This window comes from Protopterus annectens, chromosome 7.part1, assembly GCF_019279795.1.
Source record: "Protopterus annectens isolate FY-2018-M chromosome 7.part1, PAN1.0, whole genome shotgun sequence".
Classification (NCBI taxonomy): Eukaryota; Metazoa; Chordata; order Ceratodontiformes; family Protopteridae; genus Protopterus; species Protopterus annectens.
The window spans coordinates 144,947,910-144,960,266 of NC_056740.1; the positions used below are offsets into that span (position 1 = coordinate 144,947,910).

A 12,357-nucleotide genomic window follows, 5' to 3' on the forward strand; every position below is an offset into this window, starting at 1 on the left:
CAATGTGTAAGTTTTAAAATGGAAAAAATAAGTTATGTCTTACCATAATGTTCCATCTGTGTTGTACATCTTTATTCATTCATTGCTGTTAGGACTTTGATTCCATCCTCGCAACCGACACGGCCGTTACCAAGCTCGCGCCAGCCAAAAACTCTCAGCTAAGACCTACCCATAATGCCCCTCTCATAGTCTCTTCAGATCGAGTTTGCCCACCCTTATAGTATAGAAGTAATAAAAGAGACAGTAGGAGGCTCTGCCTGAGCAAATACCTTAACTAAGGAAATCTTAAAGTCCACCAGGTGTCCAGGCAGGGGAAGGAGGGCGGGAAGTAATGAATGAGTAAAGATCTGCAACACAGATGGAACATTATGGTAAGACATAAATTCTTTATCTGATGTTGTAAATCTTTATTCATTCCTTACTGTTAGGACCGAGTCCCCAGCTACTTGAGTCCTGGCTGGCCCTAAGGAAGGATATTCCTGAGCACCATAGAACCAAAATATGCTTGTCCCCTGGAGGCCAAATCCAATTTGTAATGAGTGATAAAGGTATGAGGTCTTTCCCAAGTGGCTGCTGCACAGATATCATCCATAGAGGCTCTGGAATGAAAAGCCACAGAAGTAGCCATCGATCTAGTCAAATGAGTCTTTATTCTGGAAGGTAGACAGTTTATTCTGATGGTAGATAAAGGTAATGATATTTCTAAGCCAGGAAGATTGAGTCACTTTGGAGACAGGCCTACCGAATCTGAGTCCTGTAAAGGCCACAAACAATTGATCCATTTTTCTGAAAGATTTAGTTCTGTCCAAGTAAAAGCGAAGTTGCCTATGAACATCAAGGGTATGCAAAATATATTCCCCTCTATTTGAATGCTGAGGGAAGAAAACCGGCAGGTCAATAGATTGGTTAATTGATAACCCAGACATGACCTTGGGCAAGAAGGATGGGTCAGTACGCAGGGACACTCTTTCCCTATGAAAAACTAAGTAAGGTCTCTTGACACTCAAGGCCTGCAACTCAGATACTCATCTCGCTGAGGTAAGGGTTAATAGAAGTAGAGTCTTCCAAGACAAAAATTTCATATCACATGAATTAGAAGGTTCAAAAGGAAGGCTTGTTAACGACTGAAGCACCAAAGTCAAGTCCCAAGGCTCTATAGGGGTCTTGACAGGACGTTTAACATGTAATACTCCTTTCAAGAATGTTTTACACAGATGGTGTGACATGACAGAAGAATTATCAAATCCATTGTGAAAATTTGCGATAGCTGTTAAATGTACAGTAATTGTCGATGCTGAAGCTCCTGCATGTAATAGGGTAGTCAGGTATTGTAGGATTTTCTGAACAGACATGGAGAAAGGGTCTATGTCATAATCTTTGGCCCATGTAGAGAACCTAGCCCACTCACTAGAATAAATTTTCCTGGTGGAAGGTTTGTGTGAAGCCAGAAGAATCTCACGGACAGGAGATGAAATATCAGGAAGCCTGGCAATCATCGGAAGTGGACAAACCAAGTTGTGAGCTTGAGGCTGTGGAGATTGGGGTGAATCCGTCCCTGAGGGTGAGATAGCAGACCTTGGGATTGATCCAGGATCCACGGGCTGTGAATCAGATGAGGCCATAGGAAAGGGAACCAGACTTATCGGGGCCAATAAGGAGCAATGAGGATCACTTTGCTTCTCAACCTTTGAGATTTCTGAAGGAATTTAGGGATGAGGGAAAACAGGGGGAAGGCATACAGCAGACTCGCGGGGTCAATCGTGCGTCAGGGCATCCCTCGGTGACTCCCCCTGATGGTCTATACCAGAACATCGAAGTTTTAAAACTTTGAATGTTCTAATATCGACCCCTATTCAGTGAACGCTAAAAATAGCGAAGCTGCAGAACACCAAATTCTTTCCTAGGGAAAGAATTTGGTTGGCCAGTTCTGTGGCTTCGCTATTTGTGGTGGAAAGTTACAGGTTGGGTTCAGGTAAGTGTCTGATGGTGTGTACATTAGGGTTAGGGCACAGGTTAGGTGGGTTAGGGTGTGGGTTAGGTGAGTTAGGGTTGGGGGGGTTAAGTGAGTTAGGGTTAGGGCGCGGGTTAGGTGAGTGCACGATAGTGACGGACCTTTAGGGTTAGGGTTTGGGTTATGGTAAGTGGATAGCTAGTAGTGTATGTACAGTTTAGTGTAGGGTTAGATGTAGGATTTTAAGTGTATGTGTGTGGATTGATATTTTTTTTGGTGTGCTTGTGTTGTGTGTATGTGTTTCGGAATAGCAAATTTTTTTCCTTGGAAAAAAATTTGCTGTTCTGAATGTTCGATATTTTGTGGTTTAGATATTTTAGGTTCGATGAAAAAGCATTCGCTATTTTCATCTTTCGATAGCGTGATATAAACGCCCCCCTGAGGGGGGATCAGGGCAAAGTAGCTTCTGCATTTGCTGTTTAGAGGGGAAGCAAACAGGTTGCAGCAAGACCTGCCCCAACGGTGGAAGATCTGATCTGCTATTATAGGACTGAGGGATCACTCGTGAGGCATCAGGATGTTCCTGCTCAGATTGTCCACAATAAGGTTGGAACTCCCAGGAATGTGCTTTGCTATAAGAAAGCAGTTCATAGGTTCATAGGTAGGTACTAGGCTATCGGCCCAAGGGCCTACGCAAGCCTAGCCAACAAGGTTCCCTGGCTTACGCCACCCAAGAAAGTTATTTTCCTGTGCCACTGACGAGCAGAGACACAGAAGTGATCCCCGGGGTGTATTTCCTATTTCCCATCCACTCATCAAGATTTTTCTTGAAGAGTGCTAATGAAGAACTTTGCTTGACATAGATGGTGTCAAAGGAAAAATATACTTTAAAAATGATCAAAACACGCTAGGTTCAGGTTAAGGCACTTTAATCTTGCAGCAAGGAGACAAAAACATTCTAATACAGAGTTTGTCTAACTAGAATCAGGAAATATAGTCATTTTTATACACTTTCTAATAAGACATTGCCTACCAAGCTGACATAGTGAATCACAAGTTTTGTCATCATTACTTCACAGTCATTGTTTTCACAATATTCTGCTGGTACCATCAATTTTTGTGAGAAACTTCCTAAGAAAAACAACGTGGCCTTGGCTACCACCGGTTAGATATATGCAATGTTACCATTCAAGGTACTATGGCTAATTTGAGCACAAAGCAAGTATAGATTGGAGTTCATTTCTCTAACAGTCCTTTGTCTATGTTATCTCTAAACTTTTGCAGCTGCACATGTTCTCATACTTTGAACGGAGCTGATTGTTTAAAATCATTACATTTACAGAATATAGCATTGTTCATTCATTTTTCCTGACCTAGCAGATAATCACCTGCTTCTCAAGTACATTTCCAAAAGGCATAAACATGAATATTGCTGCGATAGCAATTACTAGGTCAGAGGGCATCTTGCAAGTTTCAGAAAGCACACTGCAGTTTCAAAAAGCATCTTTTCAGTCTCATATGAAACTCAACTGTATATAAAACAGTGCATATAAAATAGAATGAAAAACGTGTTAACTTATTTAGTTTCTAATTAGCATGAAGCATGCACACATTAATACATATTTTTCTGACAGATGGGTAGCCTGTTCCAGAGTATGGGAAGTCTCTGGGATAGGAATCTATCCCTCCAGCATGTCCTGTTTATTGTGGTGACAAGGTTTAGGTCTCTAGAGCGTGTAGCTCAGAGGGATTGGGATTTCTTTAGGTGTAGCATGTCCAACAGCTCTGGGTTTGACATAGCTTTATATGTTAGGCAGAGATCACCTCTGAGTAGGCGATATGCTACGGAGTAAAGCTGGAGTTTTTTGAGGTGGTCAGTGTAGGGCATTTGTTTGAGTCCAGTAATCCTCTTTGTGAGGTACTTCTGTGGCCTTTCCAGCTGCTGCAGATGTCTTGTGAGGTACATTCCAAAAGGGGCGTTGTACTCTATAATGGGTCTAATGAGTGATGAGTAGACGGTAACGATGACCTCTTTTTTCCTGGATGAGAACCCTTTTATGATGAGGTGTGCCACGTAGAAGGACTTCCTGACTACTGTGGCGATGTGACTATCAAAGGAGGGACTACTGTCCACCTGGGTCCCAAGGTCTCTTATCACGCATTCGGTGTTAAGTAGATTGCTGCCTATGTGGTAGTTCATGGGTACAGAGTTTTTACCAAAGGGGATGACACTGCACTTTTTGCATTGAGCTTGAGGCCATGGCTCTGACACCAGGCATCTGTTTCAGAGAGGCCCTTCTGTAGGATGTTCACATCATTTGGGGACTTGACTATGGCTCCTAGTTTGCAGTCATCTGTGAACTTCGTTAGCCAGAGACCTTCTGTGTTAGCCTGTACTTCAGAGAAGTAGATACCAAATAGGAGTGGTCCCAGGAAGGAACCCTGTGGTACTCCACTTGTCAGTGGTTTGAGGTCAGATTTGGAGTCTGCAACTTTTACAGTGTGGGTTCTGTCAGTGAGCCAGTTGGCAACCCATCTTGTGACATAGGGATTTATACCTAGTTTATTGAGTTTAGCTATAATTTCAGAATGGGGGATGGTGTTGAAAGCCTTGGCGAGGTCAAGATAGGCTCTGTGAACCACTTTACCCTCATGTACAGCTTTGGTGACTGCCTCAAAGAAGTCGATCAGGTTCAGGAGGCATGATCTGCCTTTCACAAACCAGAACTGGGTGGGATCCAGAGTTTGGAGGTTACAAATGTCTTTGTTTATGAGTTCCATTATGATACGTTCCATGGCTTTGCAGACCAGGCTCACCAGGCTAATAGGTCTATAGTTCCCGGGATCAGTGGTGGCTCCCCCCTTGTGGAGTGGGATAACTGTTGCTGTGCACCATTCAGTGGGCACAAAGCCTGATGAGAGGCTATTATTGAACATGGTGCTTAAGTGGGGAGCCAGTTCATTCTGAAGTTTGTGTAAAACGCAGCCTGGGATGTTGTCCAGTCCCATGGATGCTGTGTTTTTGGCTTGAGAGAGTGCAGCTTTCACCTGCGTAGTTGTGATTACAGGGACTCTGCATTCTTCCTGTATAGATATGGGCCCTTTAGGGGGTGAGGGGGGGGGTAAAGTTAGCACTGAACCTATCTGCCAGGATGTTGGCAATATCAGTTAGTTCTGTAATTTTCATGCCTTTGTGCTGTAACTCAGAGCAGATCTGGGTGTTGCCATTGAGATTCTTGACATAGCTATAGAATGCTTTCTGGTTATCCTTGGAATTAGTGGCAATTTTATTTTTGTAGCTGGCTTTGGAGGATCTTATAAGGGATCTCAGCTTCTTACTGAGGCTGACCAGGGAGTTCCTCCACTCATGGGATTTTACTCTCTTTTGCAACAGTTTCTTCCTTCTGTTGTATAGTTTGTTTATGGCAGGGGACCACCAGATTGGCTTCCTTTTTTTGGAGGATAGCGTCTTGGTTCTGTTTGGGATAGCATGATCCATGCACTCATGTAGGTGCTTATAGAGCGCATTTGTGTAGGATTCAGCAGTTGTAACTGTATTGTCCATCTGCATGGGTGTCATGAAGTTCACTACTTCTGTCTTAAGAAGCATGAAGTTGGCTTTGGAGAAATTTCTTACTGTGGTTTCCTTAATGGGGGGTGGGGGTGGGATGAGGATATCAAGGGTGATTAGCTTATGGTCGGATCGGACCAACGAGGAGTTGACTACAGGTGTGGAACACCGGTCACTCATGTTGGTAATGACTAGGTCTAGGATATTGTTGCCCCTGGTGTGGGTGTGGATAAGTTGATCTAGGGCATTGGAGTTTATGAAGTCTAGAAAGCGTTGCGCTAAGGAGTTAGTACATGAGTAGTTTTCCCAGTTAATGGTGGGGTAGTTGAAGTTGCCCATTATTAGGGTGTTTGGTTGAACCCTAATATTTTCCAGTACATCAAGAAAAGAGGAGTGGCAATCCTGGGGCATGGTGGGGGATCTGTAGCAAGCTACAATTTGGATTGCAGTTTTGCCAAGAGTTAGTTGCACTTGGATAACCTCGGATGCATTATGCTGAGCAACTAGGCTGGAGGTGTGGATATCCTTAATGAATATGGACACACCCCCATCTTTACTGTTTCGGTCCAGGTTAGATGGCCGAAAAGTGTGGTACGAGTTATAGCCTGGTAGTGCAGGGGTGCTCTCTGGAGCCTTGAACCAGGTCACAGTCACTGCACAGATATCAATGTTCTCCATTTTAAGGAGTGTCTCGAGTGAGTGCATTTTGAAATTTAGACTTCTAGCATTGAGTAGCATTACCCTCAGTTTTTGCTTGCCTGTTCCTGTTATGGTGGTGAATTTTTTACTTGAACCCTGCCTAAAAAAGGCACTATAGGGGTAGCAAGAGCCTTAGCCAGTATCTGGAATCCTAGGGGTGACAGGTGCCGGCCATCTGTGGCAAATCATCATGGTCTGTCGACCATGTCATCCCAAGCAGACAGATACTGGATCCCCTTTGAATGACACCAGAAGCTTAGCCAATTGTTGAAATCAATCATTTTGTCCTTGTACTGCGGTATCATTCTGGGCGATGGCAGAATGCTACTCAGGGCTAGGGTCATACCTGCCTGGGCTACAAGATCGCAGAGCTCTTCCATGTCTCTTTTCATGTAGTCCAGGGAGGTATGTCTCAGGTCATTCACACTAACATGGAAAATGACAGAGTCATATTTGTACTTGTTGGGGAGTGACCTGAGTGCATGGGTTATGTGGTGGATCCTGGCACCAGGCAGGCAGCTGACAGTAACCTTCTCCTTGTTTAGCCTGGTGAGTGGGAAATCAGTGTGCCTGACTATAGAGTCACCTATGACTAGTGTGTTGGGTATGTTGTTTTGCCTTATTGGCTGTGTTTGAGTGACACACTGAATCTGTGGGCTATGTGTCATTTGGGTTGTGTTGGAGGATGGAGGTTGCTTGTGTTTCTGCTTTGGAGGTCTCTGTTGCTTAGACAGATTATTATTGAGAGCCTCCGCGAATGTTTTTGAGTTTCTATGTGTGGATTTTGGTGGTGTAGACGTAGTGAGACTATGTGATGAGTGTGGTGTGGTGCAAATGTTTACCTTCTCCTCATGACTGTAAGGTTCAGTCTTGGTTGGTGAGAGCTTTACCTCTAGTTTGGCTACATAAGTGCATCTCTCACAGGTTGTAGTGTTGGGTGGTAGGAGAAGAGGGTTGTCTGTGTACATGAGGCAATTTCTACATTGCCTCAAGATGCCCAGAGTCATCAGATAGACAAGGGAGAACACTGGGAGCTGACCCTTGGACATGCCTGAATAAAAAACTATTTTCCTCTAGATAAGTGAGGAAAGTGAGTACAAGAGCTGTTTTTCTTAACGCCAGTGAGAAAAGTAAGTACAAAAACTGTTTTCCTATAGGTAATGAGGAAGATTGAGTGCTATAGTAATTAGTAGCTTATTTAGTGCTTACAAGTTCTGAACAAGTGCTGAGTATGAATAAGCAAATTTAAGTGCTAAAACTAAGAATCTGTATCTGCACCAGACGAGTTACAGGACAGAAACAACTGCAAATGCAGGCTTTCAAATCAGAAAGTTGAGAGAGATGGAAGATTGCACAAACGGCTAATAATTACAAATTCAGGGCCAGAACCACTCCTTATGAGGTAGACAGGTTACCGAATGCTTACCACTCCCACTGATAAGCTAGAAGGATTCCCTCCAACACAGAAAGGCTTGGGGGGCTCAGAAGCATACAAACAGTCCTGGATACAGCAAATCTGTATCTGGAACACTAGTTACAGGAAAGGTAGGAAACAGACTTACAGTTTTTGTTTTTTTTTTTTGCAAAAAAGTAGCAAAAACAGTAGTAAAAACAATTCACATGCAGTGCAAGCTAGCACACTTGAGTATGTAGCAATATTAGACCACACACAATTTGAAAAATGCAATTAAATTAAAAAGGACTAACAGCAAGTGCAGAAAGGGTTTATTAGGTAGAATGCGGTAAAGGGATGGGACTGGCGGAGTGTCCTAGATCAAATCTACAGTGGGGCGGGCACTGCAAAAGCCACCAAATTTAAACTACAAACCAAAAACAGGGAGGGGGGTGGGGAAAGACAGTTTCAGCAGAGATTTGAGCAACCACTAATAGTATAAACTATAAAAACAAAAAAATATACTCAGCTCTGTATATTTGCAGATCAGACTATCAGAACAGTGAGACAACAAATATCTAAGCAACAATTAAACTCTATAATAAAGAAAACTACACTCAGCTCTGTATATTTGCAGATAGCCTTGTAAGGCTGTCTCTCAGAACACAGGTTCCAATTTAAATGCAGGCTGTTATTAACAGGTCAAATTAAGGGAACCTTGAGATAGGTAACACACAAGCTATACAAACCAGTTATAACAGTTTCAGCAGAGATTTGAGCAACCACTAATAGAATAAACTATAAAACCAAAAAAAAAAATACTCAGCTCTGTATATTTGCAGATCAGTCTCTCAGAACAGTGAGAAAACAGATATCTAAGCAACAATTAAACTCTATAATAAAGAAAACTATACTCAGCTCTGTATATTTGCAGACAGTATTGTAAGGCTGTCTCTCAGAACACAGGTTCCAGTTTAAATGCAGGCTGTTATTAACAGGCGAAATTAAGAGAACCTTGAGTTAGGTAACACACAAGCTATAAAAACAATTTATATCAGCTGAAGACAAGGCAGAAAATGGGGGTGGGAAGACAGTTTCAGCAGGGATTTGAGCAACCACTAATAGTATAAACTATAAAACCAAAAAATATACTCGGCTCTGTATATTTGCAGATCAGACTCTCAGAACAGTGAGATAACAGATATATAAGCAACAATTAAACTCTAGAATAAAGAAAACTATACTCAGCTCTGTATATTTGCAGATGGTCATGTAAGGCTGTCTCTCAGAATATAGGTTCCAATTTAAATGCAGGCTGTTATTAACAGGTCAAATTAAGGGAACCTTGAGTTAGGTAACACAAGCTATAAAAAAACAGTTATATCAGCTGAGACAAGGCAGAAAATGGGGGTGGGGGGTGGGTAGACAGTTTCAGCAGAGATTTGAGCAACCACTAATAGAATAAACTATAAAACCGAAAAATATACTCAGCTGTGTATATTTGCAGATCAGACTCTCAGAACAGTGAGACAACAGATATTTAAGCAACAACTAAACTCTATAATAAAGAAAACTATACTCAGCTCTGTATATTTGCAGACAGTCTTGTAAATCTGTCTCTCAGAACACAGGTTCCAATTTAAATGCAGGCTGTTATTAACAGGTCAAATTAAGGGAACCTTGAGTTAGGTAACACACAAGCTATAAAAACCAGTTATATCAGCTGAAGACAAGGCAGAAAATGGGGGTGGGGTGGGAAGACAATTTCAGCAGAGATCTGAACAACCACTAATAGTATAAACTATAAAACCAAAAAAAAAATACTCACCTCTATATATTTGCAGATCAGACTCTCAGAACAGTGAGACAACAGATATCTAAGCAACAATTAAACTCTATAATAAAGAAAACTATACTCAGCTCTGTATATTTGCAGATAGTCTTGTAAGGCTGTCTCTCAGAACATAGGTTCCAATTTAAATGCAGGCTGTTATTAACAAGTCAAATTAAGGGAACCTTGAGTTAGGTAACACACAAGCTATAAAAACCAGTTATATCAGCTGAAGACAAGGCAAAAAATGGGGGTGGGGGTGTGAAGAGAGTTTCAGCAGAGATTTGAGCAACCACTAATAGAATAAACTATAAAACCAAACAAATATACTCAGCTCTGTATATTTGCAGATCAGACCCTCAGAATAGTGAGACAACAGATATCTAAGCAACAATTAAATTCTATAATAAAGAAAACTATACTCAGCTTTGTAGATTTGCAGATAGTCTTGTAAAGCTGTCTCTCAGAACACAGGTTCCAGTTTAAATGCACGCTGTTATTAACAGGTCAAATTAAGGGAACCTTGAGTTAGGTAACATACAAGCTATAAAAAGCAGTTATATCAGCTGAAAACAAGGCAGAAAATGGGGGTGGGGGTGGGAAGACAGTTTCAGCAGAGATTTGAGCAACCACTAATAGTATAAACTATAAAACCAAAAATATATACTCGACTGTATATTTGCAGATCAGACTCTCAGAACAGTGAGACAACAGATACCTAAGCAACAATTGAACTCTATAATAAAGAAAACTATACTCAGCTCTGTATATTTGCAGATAGTCTTGTAAGGCTGTCTCTCAGAACACAGGTTCCAATTTAAATGCAGGCTGTTATTAACAGGTCAAATTAAGGGAACCTTGAGTTAGGTAACACACAAGCTAAAAAAAACAGTTATATCAGCTGAAGACAAGGCATAAAATGGAGGAGGGGGTGGGTAGACAGTTTCAGCAGAGATTTGAGCAACCACTAATAGAAAAAATTATAAAACCGAAAAATATACTCAGCTCTGTATATTTGCAGATCAGACACTCAGAACAGTGAGACAACAGATATCTAAGCAACAACTAAACTCTATAATAAAGAAAACTATACTCAGCTCTGTACATTTGCAGATAGTCTTGTAAGGCTGTCTTTCAGAACACAGGTTCCAATTTAAATGCAGACTGTTATTAACAGGTCAAATTAAGGGAACCTTGAGTTAGGTAACAAACAAGCTATAAAAAACAGTTATATCAGCTAAAGACAAGGCAGAAAATGGGGGTGGGGTGGGAAGACAGTTTCAGCAGAGATTTGAGCAACCACTAATAGTATAAACTATAAAACCAAAAAAAAAAATACTCAGCTCTGTATATTTGCAGATCAGACACTCAGAACAGTGAGACAACAGATATCTAAGCAACAACTAAACTCTATAATAAAGAAAACTATACTCAGCTCTGTATATTTGCAGATAGTCTTGTAAGGCTGTCTCTCAGAACACAGGTTCCAATTTAAATGCAGGATGTTATTAACAGGTCAAATTAAGGGAACCTTGAGTTAGGTAACACACAAGCTATAAAAAACAGTTATATCAGCTGAAGACAAGGCAGAAAATGGGGGTGGGGTGGGAAGACAATTTCAGCAGAGATCTGAGCAACCACTAATAGTATAAACTATAAAACCAAAAAAAAAATACTCACCTCTGTATATTTGCAGATCAGACTCTCAGAACAGTGAGACAACAGATATCTAAGCAACAATTAAACTCTATAATAAAGAAAACTATACTCAGCTCTGTATATTTGCAGATAGTCTTGTAAGGCTGTCTCTCAGAACATAGGTTCCAATTTAAATGCAGGCTGTTATTAACAGGTCAAATTAAGGGAACCTTGAGTTAGGTAACACACAAGCTATAAAAAACAGTTATATCAGCTGAAGACAAGGCAAAAAATGGGGGTGGGGGGTGTGAAGAGAGTTTCAGCAGAGATTTGAGCAACTACTAATAGAATAAACTATAAAACCAAAAAAATATACTCAGTTCTGTATATTTGCAGATCAGACCCTCAGAACAGTGAGACAACAGATATCTAAGCAACAATTAAATTCTATAATAAAGAAAACTATACTCAGCTTTGTATATTTGCAGATAGTCTTGTAAAGCTGTCTCTCAGAACACAGGTTCCAGTTTAAATGCAGGCTGTTATTAACAGGTCAAATTAAGGGAACCTTGAGTTAGGTAACATACAAGCTATAAAAAACAGTTATATCAGCTGAAGACAAGGCAGAAAATGGGGGTGGGGGTGGGAAGACAGTTTCAGCAGAGATTTGAGCAACCACTAATAGTATAAAGTATAAAACCAAAAATATATACTCGACTGTATATTTGCAGATCAGACTCTCAGAACAGTGAGACAACAGATACCTAAGCAACAATTAAACTCTATAATAAAGAAAACTATACTCAGCTCTGTATATTTGCAGATAGTCTTGTAAGGCTGTCTCTCAGAACACAGGTTCCAATTTAAATGCAGGCTGTTATTAACAGGTCAAATTAAGGGAACCTTGAGTTAGGTAACACACAAGCTAAAAAAAACAGTTATATCAGCTGAAGACAAGGCATAAAATGGGGGAGGGGGTGGGTAGACAGTTTCAGCAGAGATTTGAGCAACCACTAATAGAAAAAACTATAAAACCGAAAAATATACTCAGCTCTGTATATTTGCAGATCAGACTCTCAGAACAGTGAGACAACAGATATCTAAGCAACAATTAAACTCTATAATAAAGAAAAATATACTCAGCTCTGTATATTTGCAGATAGTCTTGTAAGGCTGTCTTTCAGAACACAGGTTCCAATTTAAATGCAGACTGTTATTAAGAGGTCAAATTAAGGGAACCTTGAGTTAGGTAACAAACAAGCTATAAAAAACAG

General features: G+C 40.8%; 1 protein-coding gene across 1 annotated transcript in view; it reads right to left on the bottom strand.

The window, feature by feature from the left end:
* LOC122807660 (netrin-4-like) overlaps nt 1-12,357 on the bottom strand; it is a 1,595,546-nt gene that overhangs the window by 1,169,876 nt on the left and 413,313 nt on the right. The window lies entirely within an intron of this gene.